The sequence below is a fragment of the Hemiscyllium ocellatum genome, chromosome 12 (assembly GCF_020745735.1).
Source record: "Hemiscyllium ocellatum isolate sHemOce1 chromosome 12, sHemOce1.pat.X.cur, whole genome shotgun sequence".
In the NCBI taxonomy this organism is placed as follows: domain Eukaryota; kingdom Metazoa; phylum Chordata; class Chondrichthyes; order Orectolobiformes; family Hemiscylliidae; genus Hemiscyllium; species Hemiscyllium ocellatum.
Window position 1 is genome coordinate 10,976,408 of NC_083412.1, and position 16,422 is coordinate 10,992,829.

Consider the following 16,422-nt stretch of genomic DNA (forward strand, 5'->3'; position numbering starts at 1 on the left):
AGCTGAGCAAAACCGACTTCAGTCTAAAACAGCTCTGCAACTTCCATTTCTGAAAACGTGTCACACGGGACTTGAAACGTTAACTCGGTTTCTCTTTCCCTGAACTTTCCCAGCACTCTGTCTTTTTTTTAATGACTGCAGTTCTCCTGTACTTGGCCACAGGGCCACAGTATGAGATGACTATTGTTTTGATCGCCGAATGTCAAGCAAAATCTCTACAAAATCCTTCCACACCGAGGGTCACATCACCTTCTCTTGTGATCTCATCACTATCCCATTGCTAGCTTTTGCCCTCCATCGGTCCCTGAATGTTTACCCACTCCCACCTTTGCTAGGTTTTTGCTCATCACTGACCCGTTTCCAAACTCCCATATTAACAAGTGTATATTAACAACTCTCCCCCACCAGGTTCCTTGTGGCAAATCCTCAGCATTGACCACGTTCTGGATCCCCCCAGAGGACACCGGACTGCTGCCAGTTGTATAATCCCTTCCTAAGAGTGTAACGAATTTCACTTCGGTAGGAGTAACAAGAAGATGGAGTACTGGGCTAATGGTCAGATACTTGGTAGTGTGGATGAGCAGAGGGATCTTGGTGTCCATGTACACGGATCTCTGAAAGTTGCCACCCAGGTAAATAGTGCTGTGAAGAAGGCATATGGTGTACAGGGCTTTATTGGTAGAGGAATTGAGTTCCAGAGTCCTGAGGTCATGTTGCAGTTGTATAAGACTCTGGTGCGGCTGCATCTGGAGTATTGTGTGCAGTTTTGGTCGCCATACTATAGGAAGGATGTGGAGGCACTGGGACAGGTGCAGAGGAGGTTTACCAGGATGTTGCCTGGCATGGTAGGAAGATCGGATGAGGAAAGGCTGAGGCACTTGGGCTGTTTTCATTGGAGAAAAGAAGGTTTAGGGGAGATTTGATAGAGGTGTACAAGATGATTAGGGGTTTAGATAGGGTTGACAATGAGAACCTTTTTCCACGTATGGAGTCAGATATTATGAGGGGGCATAGCTTTAAATTAAGGGGTGGTAGGTATAGGACAGACGTTAGGGGTAGATTTCTTTACTCAGCGAGTCGTGAGTTCATGGAATGCCCTGCCTGTAACAGTGGTGGACTCTCCCTCTTTATGGGCATTTAAACGGGCATTGGATAGGCATATGGAGGATAGTGGGCTAGTGTAGGTTAGGTGGGCTTGGATCGGCGCAACATCGAGGGCCAAAGGGCCTGTACTGTGCTGTAGTTTTCTATGTTCTATGTTTATCGCTGTCCAACTGTGCTAAGCCAACCAGCAATTCTGTGACTGGTAACATGTATGGAGCAACAGCTAGGGCCTGCTTTCCTTACAGCAGCAGAGAAGGCTGAGGGGACTCTGATTGAGGTGCACCAACGTCTAAGCAGCACAGACAGGCAAGATAGGGAGAAAGTTTTCCCCTTAGCAGAGAGGTCAATAACCAGGGGTACAGGTTTAAGGTCAGGAGCAGGAGGTTGACAGGAGATTTGAGGAAACAGCTTTAACCACCCAGAGGATGGTGGGTATCTGGAACTCACTACCTGAAAGAGGCAGGAATATTTGAATATTTAGATGGATGTGTGAAACAAAGAATAAAGAACATTCCAGCACAGGAACAGGCCTTTCCAAGCCTGTGCTGATCCAGATCCGCTACCTAAATCTATCGCCTATTTTCTAAGGATCTGTATCCCTCTACTCCCGGCCCATTTATCTATCTGTCTAGATGCACTTCCCGCGGAGATCCAACGCATGCATTGAATGAGAATTAGCTTTATTGTCACATGCACTCAACTGAGTGCGATGAACAGTTGACAAGTCATCACTTATGACACCACCTTCGGTACAAAGGTACTGTGTTGTTTTCATGATGGGAATGAACCACAACCGCCATTCTTCACCAGATATTTCTAACATAACTGGACGGCGATTCTCTGACCTCTGCGCTGAATTCAAGGCGATATTTTGTGGATCCATGGACACTGAGGAGGGAGACTGCATTGTACCCGCCTCTACAATGGCATACAAGGCTACAGTCCAAGTGCTGAAAAATGGGATTCAAGTAGATATTCACTTGATGACCAGCATCAAGTTGGAAACTCGATGACTCGAAGTGACAGCACTCAATTCTGCCCCACAACAGGGGATGGGCTGATTGTAAGTTTTCAATGGACCACTCCAGACAATTCCAGGGGTCACCGATAAGGAGTATGAAATGTAACATGCAGCGAATGAGGATTAGAGACAGAAGCAAGGCTTGGGAGTGCAGCAGCTAACCGTGCTCGGAAAACAGCTGATTCTGCACAGGGGATGGAGTCAAGAGCATTTATACTGCTCTGTGCTGTCTGAGCTCAGGAAGAAGTTGTAGGAACTGTTTGTCAGCCAAGGACTCAGGACTCAGAAGAAGTTCTGGGGAGCTGGGAAACATTGCTAGAACTGTGTTCGGGGGAGCTATGAGGGGCTTTGAAGAGGGGTGTGAGCATTAATACTTCACACTGTTCACAGTGGGGATTGAAAAGTACTTGCTCGATGTAACTGAGGACTAGAGCTCAGGGGCAAAAACAAAACCCAGGAGGCAGTCTGAGATTGGTGAAGAGCTGGAGTTATATTTGCGAAGAAGTATTCGAGTGCAGTTTCAGAGTTGAGGAGAGTGTAGACCGAGGAAAGGAGGGTGTTCCAGGAGGGAAGCACGCTGGGCCACACTGCCTGATGCCACACTGTAGGGATTCTAACTCTCAAAAGTACTGAAGCAGCCTGGAACATGACCAACGTCACTCGTGATAGGGCCAGAGGAGGCAACACAGCATCATTAATAATGGGATGTTTCAATCAGCCTGGATCCCATTGGGTTTGCTTTGCGAACTGGTGAGTAAAATGACATGTAAAATCATGCAAAATCCCCTCTCTGATAATAAGACACCTTGATTGACACATGCAGGGTGTGTAAAATTGTTCATTGCTTGTATTATGATTTCCTTTAGGCAGTTTAATAATGAATACTGGCTCCTTAATAATGAATTCCAGCGTTTCCCCAATGAGACAGGTCAGATTAACTGGCCTTTCGTTCCCTGCTTTCTGTCTCACTCCTAACTTGAACAAAGGATGGTAGAGTGGAGGTTTCCCAATCCACTGGCACCTTTCCAGAACGAGGGCCACCTCAAAACGTTACAAGCAATGCCCCCATAATCTCTGTAGTCACTTGCTTTTAGACACTCAATATGTAGTTCTATTCACTTCCCTGGTATTTTTTTTTCTAGTGATTACCTTGTCATAGAGTCATGGCGTTGTACAGCATGGAAACAGACATGGACAACTTGTCCATGTTGACCAGCATTCCCACTTCCCAGAACTTGGCCCATATCCCTCCAAACCCTTCCTATTCATGTATTCATCCAGATGCCTTTTAAATGCTGTAATCATACCAGCCGCCACCACTTCCTCTGGCAGTCCGTTCCATACACATACCACCCTCTGCATGAAAAAAAATTGCTTCTTAAGTCCCTTTTACATCTTTCCCATCTCACGTTAAACCTATGCCCTCCAGTTTTGGGCTCCTTTACCCTGGGAAAAATACCTTGGCTATTCACCCTACCAATGCCCCTCATGATTTTATAAACCTTTATAAGGTCACCCCTCAGCCTCAAGCGCTTCAGGGAAAATTGCCCCAGCCTGTTCAGGTTCTCTCTATACAACACAAACCCTCCAACCCAGCAACAACTTTGAGAGTCTTTTCACAATCACAGAATCCCTACAATGTGAAAACAGGCCCTTCGGCCCAACAAGTCCACACCGACCCTCCGAAGACTAACCCACCCAGACCCATTCCCCTACCCTATATTTACCCCTAGCTAACGCATCTAACCTACACATCCCTGAACGCTACGGGAAATTTAGCACGGCCAATTCACCTAACCTGCACATTCTTCGGACTGTGGGAGGAAACCGGAGCACCCGGAGGAAACCCACGCAGACATGGGGAGAATGTGCAAACTCCACACAGACAGTCGCATTAGGCTGGAATTGAACCTGGGACCCTGGTGCTGTGAGTAAAAAGTGAGGTCTGCAGATGCTGGAGATCAGAGCTGAAAATGTGTTGCTGGTTAAAGCACAGCAGGTCAGGCAGCATCCAAGGAACAGGAAATTCGACGTTTCGGGCCATTCCTGATGAAGGGCTCTGGCCCGAAACGTCGAATTTCCTGTTCCTTGGATGCTGCCTGACCTGCTGTGCTTTAACCAGCAACACATTTTCAACCCTGGTGCTGTGAGGCAGCAGTGCTAACCACTGAGCCACTGTGCCACCCCTTTCAAGTTGAACAATATCTATCCCATAACAGGGAGACGATTAATGAACACAGTATTCCAAAAGTGGCCTTACCAATATCCTATACAGCTGAAACATGACATCCCAACTCCGAAACTCAATACACTGACTGGCACCCATTTAAGACAGAGATAGACCAGAGTACAGTACAGCATTGGAACATGCCATCCAGCCCTAAACATGATGCCAAATTAAACAAATCCTTTCTGCCTGTCCTTGGTCTTTCCCCCTCTCACCTTTAGTGCATGCTCTCTAGTTTTAGAACAAAGAGCAAAGACCATTACAGTACAGGAACAGGCCCTTCGGCCCTCCAAACCTATACTGATCCAGATCCCTTATCTAAACATGTTGCCTATTTTTTAAAGATCTGTATCCCTTTGCCCCCTGCCAATTCGTGTATCTGTCCAGAATGGTACCACTGTGCCCACCTCTACCACCATCGCTGGCAACGTGTTCCAGGCACCCACCACCCTCTGTGTGAAGAACTTTCCATATCTCCCTTAAACCTTTCCCTTCTCACCTTGAACTCGTGACCCCCTCGTAATTGAGTCCCCCACTCTGGGAAAAAGCTTCTTGCTATCCACCCTGTCTATACCCCGTCATGATTTTGTAGGCCTCATTCAGGTGCCCCCTCAACCTCTGTCTTTCCAATGAAAATAATCCAAATCTACTCAACCTCTCTTCATAGCTAGCACCCTCCATACCAGGCAACATCCTGGTGACCCTCCTCTGCACCCTCTCCAAAGCATCCACATCCTTTTGGTAATGTGGTGACCAGAACTGTACGCAGTATTCCAAATGTGGCCGAACCAAAGTCTTACACAACTGTAACATGACCTACCAACTCTTGTACTCAATACCCTGTCTGATGAAGGAAAGCTTGCTGTATGCATTCTTGATCACTCTATTGACCTGTGTTGCCAACTTCAGGGAACGATGGACCCGAACACCCAGATCTCTCTGCACATCAATTTTCCCCAGCACTTTTCTACTTACTGTATAGTTCGCTCTTGAATTTGACCTTCCAAAATGCATCAGCTCACATCTGCCATTTCTCTGTCCAACTCTCCAATCTATCTATATTCTGCTGCATTCTCTGACAGTCCCCTTCACCAACTGCTACTCCACCAACCTTAGTGTCATCTGCAAACTTGCTAATCAGACCACCGATACCTTCCTCCAGATCAATTCTGTATATCACAAACAACAAGGGTCCCAGTACGGATCCCTGTGGGACACCACTGGGCACAGGTTTCCATTTTGAGAAGTTCCATTCCACTACTCCTCTCTGTCTCCTGTTGCCCAGCCAGTTCTCTATCCATCTAGCTAGTACACTCTGGACCTCATGTGACTTCACCTTCTCCATCAGCCTACCATGGGAAACCTTACCAAACACCTTACTGAGTCCATATGTATGATATCTACAGCCCTTCCCTTATCAATCAACTTTGTCACTTCCTCAAAGAATTCTATTAAGTTGGTAAGATATGACCTTTCCTGCCCAAAACCATGCTGCCTATCTCTGATAAGCCATTTCCTTCCAAATGTGAATAGATCCTATCCCTCATTATTTTCTCCAGCAGCTTCCCTACCACTGCCATCAGGTTCACCAGTCTGTAATTACTGGATTATCCCTGCTACCATTCTTAAACAAGGGGATAACATTAGCAATTCTCCAGTCCTTCAGGACCTCACCCGTGTTCAAGGATGCTGCAAAGATATCTGTTGAGGCCCCAGCTATTTCCTCTCTCACTTCCCTCGGTAACCTGGGATCAATCCCACCTGGACCTGGGGACTTGTCCACCTTAATGCCTTTTAGAATACACAACACTTCCTCTCTCCTTATGCCAACATGTCCTTGAGTCATCAAACATCTATCCCTAACCTCAACTTCCGTTGAGTCCCTCTCCTCGATGGATACCGATGTAAAGTACTCATTAAGAATCTCACCTATTTTCTCTGACTCCACGCATAACTTTCCTCTTTTGTCCATGAGTGGCCAACCCTTTCTCTAGTTACCCTCTTGCTCCTTATATACAAATAAAAGGCTTTGGAATTTTCCTTAACCCTGCTTGCTAAGGATATCTCATGACCCCCTTTAATCCTTTTAATTCCTCATTTCAGACTGATCCTAGATTCCTGATATTCTTCCAAAGCTTTGTCTGTCTTCAGTCACCCAGACCTTAAGTACACATCCTTTTTCCTCTTAGCTAGTCTCACAATTCCACAGTCATCCATGATTCCCTAACCTTGCCGTTTCTATCCCTCATTTTCACAGGAACATCTCTCTCCTGCACTCTAATCAACCTCTCTTTAAAACCTCCCACATACCAAATGTGGATTTACCCTAAAACAGCTGTTCCCAATCCACATTGCCCAGCTCCTGCCGAATTTTGGTACAGTTGGCCTTCCCCCAATTTGGCACTCTTGTTTTTGTCCATGAGTAATCTAAACCTTATGGAATTATGATCACTATTCCCAAAGTAATCCCCGACTGAAACCTCAACCGCTTGGCCAGGCTTTTGGATAATTTAACTCTGGGAAAAAGGATCTGACTGTCAACCCAGCCTATGCGTCTCATAATTTTACAGACTTCTATCAAGTCTCCTCTTAGCCTCCACTCCTCCAGATAAAACAACCTCTAGCCTCACCTTATTCCCCAACGTTCTAATCCAGGCAGCATCCTGCTGCACCTCCTCCAAATTCCCCACATCCTTCCTGTAATAGAGTGACCGGATTGATCACAGTACTCTCAGTGTGGCCTAACCAAGGCCTTATAAAGCTGCAACATGGCATCCTGACTCTTGTACTCAGTTCCCCAACCAATAAAGGCAAGTGTGCCATACTCCACCTTTACCACCCTACGTACGTGTGTGACCCTCAAGGTCCCCCTGTATATCAATGCTGTTCAGGGTCCTACCATTATCTCCCAAAGTGTAGCACCTCACATGTACCTAGTTTAAACTCCATCTGCCATTTCTCCGCCCATATCTGCAACTGACCTACATTTCGCTGTACTTTTTGCAAACCTTCTACACTCTCCACAACTCCACTCATCTTTGTATCGTCGGTAAACTTACTAACCCACTCATCTCACATTTTTATCCAAGTCATTTACATATATCACAAACAGCAGAGGTCCCAGTGCCGGTCCCTGTGGGACATCACTAGTCACGGGCCTCCAGCCTGAAGAATAACCCTTCCACCACTACCCTCTGCCTGCTATGGGTAAGCCCATTCTGAATCCACGCGGCCTAGTCACCATGGATCCCATGCATGGGATGAGCCGACCATGAAGGGACCTTGTTGAAAAACTTACTAAAATCCACGTAGACAACATTTACCCCTCTACCCTCATCATTCACCTTTCTCCCCTCCATGACAGGTTAGTAAAACATGACCTGCCACACAAAGCCATGCTGAGTGTTCCTAATTAGGCCATGCTGTTCTAAGTGCATATAAATCCTATCATTAAGAATTCTCTCCAATAGCTCCCCCAAACTGAGACTCACTGGTTTATAGTCTCCTATATTATCCCGATTTCCTTTCTGGAATTAGCTACTCGCCAGCTGTTCAGGACCTCTCTGGTGGCTCACGAGGATACAAGGATTTGGGTCAGGGCCCTAGAAACCTCCTCTTTTGCCTCTCTCAATAGAACATTACCGCACTGTACAGGCCCTTCGGCCCACAATGTTGCAACAACCTGTGGAACCAATCTGAAGCCCGTCTAAACTACACAATTCCATTCTCGCCAAAATGCCTATCCAATGACCACTTAAACGCTCTTAAAGTTGCCAAGTCTACTACTGTTGCAGGCAGAGCATTCCACGCCCCGACTACTCTCTGAGTAAAGAAACTACCTCTGACGTCTGTCCTATATCTATCACCCCTCAGTTTAAAGCAATGTCCCCTCGTACTCGCCGTCACCATCTGAGGAAAAAGGCTCTCACTGTCCACCCTATCTAACCCTCTGATTATCTTATACGTCTCAATTAAGTAAACTTCTCAATCTTCTTCTCTCAAGTCCCTCAGCCTTTCCTCATAAAACCTTCCCTCCATACCAGGTAACATCCTAGTAAATCTCCTCTGAACCCTTTCCAAAGCTTCCACATTCTTCCGATAATGTAGTGACCAGAACTGTACGCAATATTACAAGTGTGGCCACTCCAGAGTTTTGTACAGCTGCAGCATGACCTCATGGCTCTGAAACACAATCACTCTACCAACAAAAGCTAACATACTGTATTCCTTCTTAACGACCCTATCAACCTGGGTGGCAACTTTCAGGGATCTATGTACCTGGACACCAAGGTCTCTCTGCTCATCTGAACTCCTGTTACTCTTTGTCCACCTCTCAGCCCAGCTCTGCAGCGTATCTATGTCCCTCTGTAACCTGCAACATCTGTCTGCACTATACACAACTCTACCGACCAGTGTCATCGGCAAATTTACTAACCCACCCTTCTACGCTCTCATCCAGGTCATTTATAAAAATGACAAACAGCAGTGGCCCCAAAACAGATCCCTGTGGTACCCCACTAGTAAGTGAACTCCAGGATGAACATTTCCCATCAACCACCACTCTCTGTCTTCTTTCAGCTGGCCAATTTCTGATCCAAACCACTAACTCCCCCTCAATCCCATGCCTCTGTATTTTCTGCAATAGCCTACCGTGGGGAACCTTATCAAACACCTTACTGAAATCCATATACACCACATCAACCATTTTACCCTCATCCACCTGTTTGGTCACCTTCTCAAAGAACCCAATAAGGTTTGTGAGGCACAACCTACCCTTCACAAAACCGTGTTGACTATCCCTAATCAACTTATTCCTATCCAGATGATTCTAAATCTGATCTCTTATAACCCTTTCCAACACTTTACCCACAACTGAAGTAAGGCCATAATTACCAGGGTTGTCTCTACCCCCATTTTTGAACAATGGGACAACATTTGCTATCCTCCAGTCTTCTGGCACTATTCCTGCAGACAATGACGACATAAAGATCAAAGCTGGGGTAGTTACCATCAGGCCTTGGGACCTATCCAAATTAATGCTCTTCAAGAGACCCAGCACCACTTCTTTCTTGATCTCAAAATGCCCGAGCATATTAGCATGCTCCACACAAATCTCACTATCCTCCATATCCTTCCCCTGTGTTGAACACTGACACAAAGCACTCATTTAGGATCTCATCCACATCCTGTGACTCCAAGCACAAGTTCCCTTCCCTCTCCTCAAGTGGCCCTACCTTCTCCAGAGTTGTCCCCTTGTTTGTAATGTACGTGCAGAATGCCTTGGAATTCTCTCTAACCCCACTAAAGCCAAGGTCATTTTATGAACCCCCCTTCTCCTAAAGACCAGCTCGGGTTCCTACCTCCGTCCTTTATATTCCTCACGGCCTCTTTCCAATTTTAGCTCCTTAAACCTCACATATGCTCCTTTTTCCCCTTTTGACTAAATTTATAACCTCCCTCGATTTCCAAAAGTCCCTTACCTTGCTACCCCTGTCTTCCCTCCCCACTGGAACATGCCAGTCCTGGATTCTCATTAGCTCAATTGCACTCGTCAAATATGGAGCTGCCCAATAACAGCTCCAACCAATTAACACTCCCAAGCTCCTGCCTAATACTGTGGTCATTTGGCCACCGAGCGGGACCTTGCCACACGATCCTGATTTATCCTTCCGAGGAAGAGGAATTTTTTCTGAGGGGACTGCGTGGAATTCTTCACCACCGAGGATGGGTCATTATTCAAGGTGGGGATAGACAGCTCTCCCAATCAGCAAGGTAATGAAGGGATCTGGGGAAATGGGAGGATGACGGAGATGAGGAGTGTCAGATTAGGCTTGACCAGTTGGTGGGAGAAACTCCCTCAATCCTCAGGAATAGAAGGATGGGATTAATTTATAGGGATTCGGGGAGAGAGTGGAACAATGGAATTAGTTTACAGGGATACGGGGAGAGAGCGGTACAATAGGATTTGTTTATGGGGATTCGGGGAGACAGTGGAACAATGGGATTGGTTTACAGGGATATGGGGAGACAGTGGAACAATGGGATTAGTTTTCAGGGAAACGGGGAGAGAGTGGAAAAATGGGATTAGTTTACAGGGATACGGAGAGTGAGTGGAACAATGGGATTAATTTATAGGGATCCGGGGAAAGAGAGAGGAACGATGGGATTAGTTTACAGGGATACTGGGAGTGAGTGGGACAGTGGGATTATTTTTCAGAGATACGGGGAGAGAGTGGAACAATGGGATTATTTCATAGGGATACAAAGAGAGAGGAACGATGGGATTAGATTATAGGGATACCGGGAGAGATTGGAACGATGGGATTAGTTTACAGGAATACGAGGAGAGAGGGGAACAATGGGATTCGTTTACAGGGATATGTGGAGAGAGGGGAACAATGGGATTAGTTTACGGGAAACGAGGAGAGAGGGGAACAATGGAATTCGTTTACAGGGATACGAGGAGAGAGGGGAACAATGGGATTAGTTTACGGGGATGCGCAGAGACAGTTGGACAATGGGATTAGTTTACATGGATACAGGGAGACAGTAGAACAATGGTATTAGTTTACAAGGAAATGCGGAGACAGGGGGACAATGGGATGAGTTTACATGGATTCAGGGAGATAGTGGAACAATGGGATTATGTTACGGGGAGACGGGGAGACAGTGGGACAATGGGATTAGTTTACAGGGATACAGGGAGACAGTGGAACAATGGGATTAGTTGACGGGATACAGGGAGAGTGCAGAAAAATGGGATTAGTTTACAGGGATACGGGGAGAGAATGGAAAAATGGGATTAGTTTACAAGGATATGGGGAGAGAGTGAAAAAATGGGAACAGTTTACAGGGATACGGGGAGAGAGTGGAAAAATGGGATTATTTTGCTGGGATAAAGGAAGAGAGTGGAACAATGGGATTAGTTTACAGGGATACGGGGAGACAGTGGAATAATGGGATTAGTTTACAGGGATAAGGGGAGCGAGTGGAATATTGGGATTACTTTTCAAGGATACAGGAAGGGAGTAAGACAATGGGATTAGTTTACAGGGATACAGGGAGAGAGCAGAATACTGGGATTAGTTTTCAAGGATAGAGGGAGGGAGTAAGACAATGGGATTGTTTACAGGGATACGTGGAGATGGTGAGACAATGGGATTGTTTACAGAGATACGGGGAGACAGAGGAATACTGGGATTAGTTTACAGGGATAAGGGGAGCGAGTGGAATACTGGGATTACTTTTCAAGGATACAGGGACGGAGTAAGACAATGGGATTGTTTACAGGGAAATGGGGAGACAGTGGAATACTGGGATTAGTTTACAGGGATACGGAGAGTGAGTGGATTATAGGGATACGGGGAGAGAGTGGAACAATGGGATTAGTTTACAGGGATACGGGGAGAGAGAGGGCAATAGGATTCGTTTACAGGGATACATCGGAACAATGGAATTAGTTTACAGGGATACAAGGAGACATTGGAACGATGGGATTAGTTTACAGGGATACAGGGAGATGGTGGAACAATGGGAGTAGTTTACAGGAGTACAGGGAGAGAATGGGACATTGGGATTTTTTTCAGGGATGCAGGGAGACAGTGGAACAATGGGATTAGTTTACAGGGATACGGAGAGAGAGTGAAATACTGGGATTACCTTTCAAGGATACAGGGAGGGAGTAAGACAATGGGATTGTTTACAGGGATACAGGGAAAGAGCAGAATACTGGGATTAGTTTTCAAGGATACAGGGAGGGAGTAAGACAATGGGATTGTTTACAGGGATACATGGAGATGGTGAGACAATGGGATTGTTTACAGAGATACGGGGAGACAGTGGAATACTGGGATTAGTTTACAGGGATACGGAGAGTGAGTTGAATGACGGGATTAGATTATAGGGATACGGGGAGACAGTGGAACAATGGGATTACTTTACGGGGACACAGGGAGAGAGGTGAACAATGGGATTAGTTTATAGTGATACCGGGAGAGAGTGGATCATTGGGATTAGTTTACAGGGATAAGGGGAGAGAGTGGAATACTGGGATTACTTTTCAAGGATACAGGGAGGGAGTAACACAATGGGATTTTTAAAGGGATATGGGCAGAGAGTGGAACAATGGGATTAGTTTACAGGGATACAGGGAGAGCAGAACAATGGGATTAGTTTACCAGGATACAGGGAGACAGTGGAACAATGGGATTAGTTTACAGGAATACGGGAAGACGGTGAAACAATGGGATTAGTTTACAGGAATACGGGAAGACGGTGAAACAATGGGATTAATTTATAGGGATACAGGGAGAGAGTGAAACAATGGGATTAGTTTACAGGGATACGGGGAGACAGTGGGACAATGGGATTAGTTTACAGGGATACGGGGAGCTGGTGAAACAATGGGATTAGTTTACAGGGATAAGGGGAGCGAGTGGAATACTGGGATTACTCCGTCCCTGTATCCTTGAAAAGTAAGACAATGGGATTGTTTACAGGGGTACGGGGAGACAGTGGAATACTGGGATTAGTTTACAGGGATACGGAGAGTGAGTGGATTATAGGGATACGGGGAGAGAGTGGAACAATGGGATTAGTTTTCAGGGATATGGGGAGACAGTGGGACAATGGGATTAGTTTACAGGTTTACGGGGAGAGGGAGGGCAATAGGATTAGTTTACAGGGATACATTGGAACAATGGGATTAGTTTACAGGGATACAATGAAACATTGGAACGATAGGATTAGTTTACAGGGATACAGGGAGAAGGGGGACAATGGGATTAGTTTACAGGGATACAGGGAGACGGGGGACAATGGGATTAGTTTACAGGGATACAGGGAGATAGTGGGAAAATGGAATTAGTTTACAGAGATACGGTGAGTGAGTGGAATACTGGGATTAGTTTACAGGGATATGGGGAGACAGTGGAACAATGGGATTACGTTATGGGGATACGGGGAGAGAGTGGGACAATGGGATTAGTTTACAGGGCTACGGGGAGAAAGTGGAACGATGGGATTATTTTATAGTGACACCGGGAGAGAGTGGATCAATGGGATTAGTTTACAGGGATACAGGGAGACAGGGGAACAGTGGGATTATGTTATGGGGAGACGGGGAGAGAGTGGGACAATGGGATTAGTTTATAGGGATATGGGGAGACAGTGGAACATTGGCATTAGTTGACAGGGATACGGGGAGAGAGTCGGACAATGGGTTTAGTTTACGGGGATACAGGGAGGGAGCGGAACAACGGGATTAGTTTACAGGGATACGGGGAGCTGGTGAAACAATGGGATACGTTTACAGGGATACAGGGAGATGGTGGAACAATGGGAGTAGTTTACAGGAGTACTGGGGGAGAACGGGACATTGGGCTTTTTTTCAGGGATACGGGGAGACTGCGGAATACTGGGATTAGTTTACAGGGATACGGAGAGTGAGTGGATTATAGGGATACGGGGAGAGAGTGGAACAATGGGATTAGTTTTCAGGTTTACGGGGAGAGAGAGGGCAATAGGATTAGTTTACAGGGATACATTGGAACAATGGGATTAGTTTACAGGGATACAGGGAGACGGGGACAATGGGATTAGTTTACAGGGATACAGGGGGATAGTGGGAAAATGGGATTAGTTTACAGGGATACGTGGAGACAGTGGGATAATATGATTTGTTTACAGGGATACGGGGAGACAGAGGAACAGTGGGATTATGTTATGGGGAGACAGGGAGAGAGTGGGACAATGGGATTAGTTGACAGGCATGGGGAGAGAGGGGTACAATGGGATCAGTTTACAGGGATAAGTGGAGACAGTGGAACAATGGGATTAGTTGACAGAGATACGGGGAGAGAGGGGAATGATGGGATTAGTTTACAGGGATACGGGGAGAGGGTGGGACAATGGGATTAGTTTACGGGGATAGGGGAGAGGGTGGGACAATGGGATTAGTTTACAGGGATACGGGGAGACAGTGGAACATTGGGATTAGTTTACAGGGATACAGGGAGGGAGCGGAACAACGGGATTAGTTTACAGGGATACGGGGAGAGAGGGGAACAATGGGATTAGTTTACAGGGATACGGGGAGAGAGGGGAACAATGGGATTAGTTTACGGGGATAGGGGAGAGGGTGGGACAATGGGATTAGTTTACAGGGATACGGGGAGACAGTGGAACATTGGGATTAGTTTACAGGGATACAGGGAGGGAGCGGAACAACGGGATTAGTTTACAGGGATACGGGGACAGCGTAGGATATTGGGATTAGTTTATAGGGATACGGGGAGACAGTGGGACAATGGGATTAGGTTACGGGAATATGGGGAGACAGTGAGACAATGAGATTAGTTTGCAGGGATACTGGGAGAAAGTGGAACAATGGGATTAGTTTGCAGAGATACAGGGAGATAGACGAATTATGGGATTAGTTTACAGGGATACGGGGAGAGAGTGGAACATTGGGAATAGGCTACAGGGATATGGGGAGAGGGTGGAACAATTGGGATTAATTTACGGGAATACGAGGAGAGAATGTGACAATAGGATTAGTTTACAGGGATTCGGGGAGACAGTGGAACAATGGGATTAGAATCCGGGGACACGGGGAGAAAGTGGGACAGTGGGATTAGTTTACAGGAATACAGGGAGAGAGGTGAATGATGGGATTAGTTTACAGGGAAACGGGAGACAGTGGGAAATTGGGATTAGTTTACAGGGATACGGGGAGACCATGGAACAATGGGATTAGTTTACAGGGATACAGGGAGAAAGTGGAATAATGGGATTAGTTTACAGGGATACGGGGAGACAGTGGGACAATGGGATTAGTTTGCAGGGATACAGGGAGAGAGAGGAACAATGGGATTAGTTTACAGGGATACAGGGACAGCGTAGGATAATGGGATTAGTTTACAGGGATACGGGGAGACAGTGGAACGATGGGATTAGTTTGCAGGGATACAGGGAGAGAGAGGAACAATGGGATTAGTTTACAGGGATACAGGGACAGCGTAGGATAATGGGATTAGTTTATAGGGATATGGGGAGACAGTGGGACAATGGGATTAGGTTACGGGAATATGGGGAGACAGTGGGACAATGAGATTAGTTTACAGAGATACTGGGAGAGAGTGGAACAATGGGATTAGTTTGCAGGGATACGGGGAGAGGGAGGAACAATGGAATTAGTTTACAGGGATACGGGGACACAGTGGGTCAATGGGATTAGTTTACAGGGATACAGGGAGATAGACGAGCAATGCGATTAGTTTACCGGGATACGGGGAGAGAGTGGGACAATGGGATGAGTTTATAGGGATATGGGGAGACAATGGAACAATGGGATTAGTTTACAGGGATACAGTGGAACGATGGGATTAGTTTACAGGGATACGGGGAGAGACTGGAACAATGGGATTAGTTCACAGGGATACAGGGAGAGAGTGGACAAACTTAATTGAGTTTTTTGAAGAAGTAACAAAGAAGATTGATGAGGGCAGAGCAGTAGATGTGATCTAAATGGACTTCAGTAAGGCATTCGACAAGGTTCCCCATGGGAGACTGATTAGCAAGGTTAGATCTCATGGAATACAGGGAGAACTAGCCATTTGGATACAGAATTGGCTCAAAGGTAGAAGACAGAGGATGGTAGTGGAGGGTTGTTTTTCAGACTGGAGGCCTGTGACCAGTGGAGTGCCACAAGGATCGGTGCTGGGTCCACTACTTTTTGTTATTTACATAAATGATTTGGATGTGAGTATAAGAGGTATAGTTAGTAAGTTTGCAGATGACACCAAAATTGGAGGTGTAGTGGACAGCGAAGAGGGTTACCTCAGATTACAACAGGATCTGGACCAGATGGGCCAATGGGCTGAGAAGTGGCAGACGGAGTTTAATTCAGGTAAATGCGAGGTGCTGCATTTTGGGAAAGCAAATCTTAGCAGGACTTATACACTTAATGGTAAGGTCCTAGGGAGTGTTGCTGAACAAAGAGACCTTGGAGTGCAGGTTCATAGCTCCTTGAAAGTGGAGTCGCAGGTAGATAGGATAGTGAAGGCGGTGT

General features: G+C 46.2%; 1 protein-coding gene across 1 annotated transcript in view; it reads right to left on the bottom strand.

The window, feature by feature from the left end:
* The window catches only part of phex (phosphate regulating endopeptidase homolog, X-linked), a 116,691-nt gene that overhangs the window by 80,595 nt on the left and 19,674 nt on the right, over nt 1–16,422 (bottom strand). The gene's annotated exons all lie outside the window — the stretch shown is intronic.